This window comes from Chlorocebus sabaeus, chromosome 21 (genome assembly GCF_047675955.1).
Source record: "Chlorocebus sabaeus isolate Y175 chromosome 21, mChlSab1.0.hap1, whole genome shotgun sequence".
In the NCBI taxonomy this organism is placed as follows: Eukaryota; Metazoa; Chordata; class Mammalia; order Primates; family Cercopithecidae; genus Chlorocebus; species Chlorocebus sabaeus.
In genome coordinates, this window is record NC_132924.1 from 3,641,400 (window position 1) to 3,646,651 (window position 5,252).

The 5,252-nt window shown below is 43.5% G+C and overlaps 1 long non-coding RNA gene across 1 annotated transcript; it reads left to right on the top strand.

Moving 5' to 3' along the window:
• The first annotated feature begins 1,057 nt into the window (after positions 1–1,057).
• Positions 1,058–4,791, top strand: LOC140709618 (uncharacterized). The gene is made up of 2 exons (XR_012090175.1): positions 1,058–1,446; positions 1,719–4,791. It is a non-coding gene; the product is annotated as an uncharacterized lncRNA (long non-coding RNA).
• The last annotated feature ends 461 nt before the right edge of the window (positions 4,792–5,252 follow it).

The window sequence follows — 5,252 nt, forward strand, 5'->3', positions numbered from 1 at the left end:
TCACCGTCACCTGACTGGGCTGTCCCTGAGGCTAAGGCCCAGCAGCATGAACGGACTTCCACAGAAACCAGGGCAGTAGGCTGCTGTCTGGTGGCACTGGGGGCGCAGAGTCTGGCCAGCATGTCCCTGGCTCAGGACACATGCCTGGAAATTAGGATTTTCTCCTCTGCTCATCTCCTGAGTAAACCAATAATTACTCTCCCTCATGTCTCAAAATTCACATCCATGTTAAAGGGGCTGGTGGGGGTGACATTTCCAGGAAGCCACAGCCCATGTCACCCCCCTGCAAAACGGCAGAGTTCTCCCAAAAGCGGGTGAACGGGCGCTCTGGCTGGAGGACGTGGAGGGCAGCAGCACAATGGACAGCGTCTGGGACCTCAGGCCAGTTCCACAGCAGTTTAGGAAAGCAGGCGGCTCCCTGGGCTGAAGGAGGCGCGACGCTTTGGAGGGAAACCGAGCTGAGCAGCGGGAGGTGGAGTGAGGCTGAGACTCGCCCGATTTGGGCAAAGGCGAGGTGCACTTCGCAGCGTCACACCCACCTCACTACTCAGCTCAGACCTGCCCCTCAAATCCCTCTCCAGACTCACTTCCCTTAGCTGGGGTGGCACAGAATCAGTGGACAGCATGGGTTTGTAAGCAGACAGGTCCACACAGCCCTGCTCCTCCCTCTGAGGCTGCACACCACCAGCTAGCCCGGCGATTGCTGGGACTGTGGGCCGGTAGCCCTGCGACCAATGGCCGAAAGCGGTTAAAAAACTACTCCTCCCAGCATGCCTGGCGAGGCGCGCACCGCCCTCCCCTTCCCGCCAAGTATCATCACCAACCCTACTCCCGTTGCATGCTGGGATTGTAGTCCCGCAACCCTGCGAACAAAGGCCAAAAGCAGTTAAGAAACTACTTCTCCCAGCATGCCTTGCGAGGCGCGCCTCGCGCTGCCCCTCCCTCCAGGTGTCCTTACCAACCCCACTCCCGTTGCATGCTGGGATTGTAGTCTCGCAGCCCTGCGACTAACGGCGGAGAGCGGCTAAGACACCGCTCTTGCCAGCATGTCCTGCAGTAGTGCACCGCGCTATGTCTCCCTCCAGGGATCTGCACCACCTACAATCCCGTTTCACGCTGGGACTGTAGTCCTGCAAGCCTACAACTAACAGCTGGGTGCGGATAAGGGACTACAGTTCCCCTCATTCCCAGCAAAGGTCCCGCCGCTACTGAGCTCCTCCAGGATTCCAGTGCAGTTCCGCCGTGCGGAGGGAAACTTGGCTGTTCACAAACCTCTCCTGCCCTCGAGGAGACAGCTGGGCAGGAGCGGCTGATCTCACCTTGTCATTGTGACACGGTGTCTCCCCAAAGTGCCGACTTCATGACTTGTTGTGCCCAAAGTTTAATTTCCCGCAGAACAGGTAGAGGCCAAGAGCTTCTCGCAGCCTACGCAGCAGGATTGCCATGGTAACGCTCGTTTCTTCCCCCCCCGCCCCACCCGCCACTAGCCGTCTCGACCCCACCCCGTCCCTCTGAGGGACCTCTCCTTTTGGCCCCGCCGTCTATTGTCCCTCCCCTCGCCACATGCGCAGTGCTGCCACTCGGTCCCGCGAGGGAAGCTCCCTTTTGAGTGTCCGAAACCGTTAGTTTGCTGCCTCATGTGAAGGTACCCAGTCTCTGGTAACCTGGCACTTCACTTTTGAAAACCACCTTTTTTCCTGCACCCCTTTGCTCCCCAGATGCACCTACTGGACCCCGGGCTGGCTGTATGGCCCGCGTCTGGGTCAGGCCTCGCACGCAGACGCTCCTGCCACTGTGATGAAGAGGAGAAAATGTCCCAGGGGAAAGGCCTGACCTTGCTGCATTCAGTCAGGAAACAGCCATGGGGAAGGGACCCCCTTAAACTACTTTGGGAGCCACATCCACCACTTCTCTGCCCCCTACCCAGGCTGGTTCCCAGGCCTTGGGGTCCTAGTGTGGACCTCCCTGCCGTAATTAACGCAGGTGCAGGACCAGAGAGCGCCTTGGTCCCTTCCAACACATGAGGGACGTTTGTGTGGTGAGGTTTGGACAGTGTCTGTGTTTCTGCCCTGAATAGGGTTCCCTAGAAAATCTTTATCCATTTTTAAATACTCTCTTTGGTGCCACTTTTAAGGCTTTGCCGGTGGAAATTAACAGTGATCATTTTTTGGAATCCATTTTTCTATTTGCTTTTTAAGATTAACTCTTAAGTACTCCACAACTACACGCTTCTGGAACTGGCGTAGGCGCAGCGTCAGTTCTGTACAGCGCGGACGCAGCAGGACAGAATCTCCCTGGGCATCTTTCTGGAGCATCAAATTTACTGCAAAATTATAAAGAAACAAATTTAATTGATTTACAAGGTAAGAAATTAAACCTTGAAAACTAGACTAAAAAGTCATCTGCGCCTGACGTATCGGACTTTCTGCAGGAAGAAAACTCTAAGGAGAGCATATTGTCCATTATTATAAATAGTGAAAATGAGAAATCATAACAAGTCCCTTGAAAACCCTGCCCTGCCAGCCTTCTCATAGGGCCTTGGTATGGTTTTATGTGTATTTTCTTTTTGAAGTGTGCTCACCTTTTGAATATACAAATTTGGGGGTTTGACCAAATTTTGCAAGTTTTCGGCTATTGTGTATTTGCTTTTGTATTATATTTAATTTTTCTGTCCTCCCTCTCCTCGGACTCAGTCATTCCACAGGTCTCTAAGGCACTTTTCATTTTCTTCAAACTTGTTTCACTCTTCAGATTGGATAATTTCTATTGCTGTCTTCTGTTTCTACTCTATTTATAAACTCAACAGTCTCTTTAGTTTTTCATTTCATTATCTCTGTATTCCATTCTTTTTATCATTTCCATTTCTCTGCTGAGGCTCCACATGAGTTAATTCATTATGAGGATATTTTCCTTTATCCCCATGAACATACTTATAATAGCTGCTCTCAAACCCTTGTCTGCTGATGACATCGTCTTGGACATCTTAGAATTAGCTTCTGCTGCCTGCTTTTTATCTTGCGTATAGATTACATTTTATCATTTCTTCACACATTTCATGAATTTTAATATTGTGTACTAGAAATTATAAATAGTAGTTATAGAGACTCTAAATTCTGTTGTATTCCTTTGAAGAGGATTGTTATTTGAAGAGGGGTTAATCTGACTGGATTCAAACAGCAATACCTACCTCACCTACAGTGGACACAGTTGAAATCCTCATTCCGTTACCGCACACACATACATGTATTGTATATGGTTGTGCATTCCTATGTAACTAGACATAATATTTTATCCAGATTTTATCATTGTTACCTGTGAGAGTGTTTAACAAACAACTCTAGCATTACTGAAAGTCAGAACCTCACTTTTGTTTGCATATTGGATTTGAATACGTAATACCTTTGTTTTCTTTTGTAACATTTTTCAATTTGAAGTCTTATTTGGTCTGATATTAATATAGCCAGCGCAGATCTCTTTTGCTTATTGTTTGCTTGAAGCACTGTTTTTCTCTTTTCACTTTCAACCTAGTTGTGTCTTTCAATCTAATGTGAGTCTTGCACAAACGTGATAGTTGGATCATGTTTTTTAGTCTGTTCTGCTGATCTCTGCCTTTTAATTCGATAGTTCAATCCATTTACATTTAAAATAATTATTCATAAGTAGACTTCTGTCATTTTGTTATTTGTTTTCTGTATACTTTATGTCTTTTTGTTTTACATTTTCTACATTATTTTATTCTAATGTATTGGGTTGTTTTTTTTAGTAAAATATTTTAACTTTTTATTTTCCTTTGTGTATATTCTATAGCTTCTTTTTGTGATTACCATTATGGTGATGACATTTAACATCTGAATTTATTTATTTTAATTGCTGCATAGTACTATATTCAATTATATGAACATAGTATAATTTTTAAATCTATTCTACTTTTGATAGTCATCATTGGGATATTTAATATGCTTTATTTTTTAGGTGAGTATTGAGTTTACATAAACATTGAGCGGAACGTAGAGTTCCCATATATCCTCTCCCTACACCCAGCTTCTCCTCTTATTATTAACACCTTACATTAGTGTAGCATATTTGTTACTCTTAATGAGCTAATATAGAAGAGTTATTATTAACTAAAATCTAAAGTTTGCATTCAAATTCGTGTTTTCTGTTTTACATTCTGTGGATGTTGACAAATGCATAATGACATGACACGTATCCATTACTGCATTATACAAAATAGTTTTATTGTCTTAAAATATCCACTGTACCCCATCTATTCATCTCACCCCTTTTTCCCCCAAACTTTTAGAAAGCACAGATCTTCTTACTGTGTCCATGGTTTTGCCTTTTACAAAATGTCATACAGTTGGAATCCTGTAGTATGTCGCCTTTTCAGACTGTCTTCTTTCACAGCCGTATGTATTTAAGGTTCCTCATGTCTTTTCAAGCCTTGAAATCTCATTTTTTTAAAATCAGTGAATAATGTTGTATGGTTGCACCACAACTAGTTTATTTATTTACCTATTGAAGAACATTATTTACCTATTAAGAACATTATTTACCTATTGAAGACCATCTTGTTTGGTTCCATGTTTTGGCAATTATGTATAAAACTGCTCTCAACAGTCACCTGCAGAGTTTTGTGCAGATGCAAGTTTTCACCTCTTTTGGATTAAGGCCAAAGAGTGTGATTGCTGGATTGTGTGTAAGTGTATATTTAGCTCTGTAAGAAACTGGCAAACTGTCTTCCAAACTAGTCATAAACTTTGCATATTCATCAGCAATAAATGAGAGCTCTTGTTACTCTATATCCTCACCAGCATTTAGTGTAGCCGCTGTTTTGGATTTTAGCCATTCTAGTGTATGTGTGGCAGTATGCCATTGTTATTTTCAATTTCCCAATGACATATGCTGTTGAGCATATTTTCATGTCCTTATTTGCCATGCTTATATGTTCTTTAGTAAGGATCTGTATCATTTACCATTTTATAATTGGGTTGTTCATTTCTTATTCTTGAGTTTTAAGAACTCTGGGATTTTTTTGCATGTTTTTGATACCAGTCTTTTATCAGTTATGTGTTTGGCAAATATTTTCTCCCATTCTGCGGCTTGTCTTTTTATATTTTAGCAGTGTCTTTGGCAGTGCAGAAATGTTATTTTTAATATGGTTCAACTTAGCAATTTTTCCTTTCATAGATCATGTTTTTGGTGTTTTTGTTTTGTTTTGTTTTATGACAGAGTCTCACCCTGTCACCCAG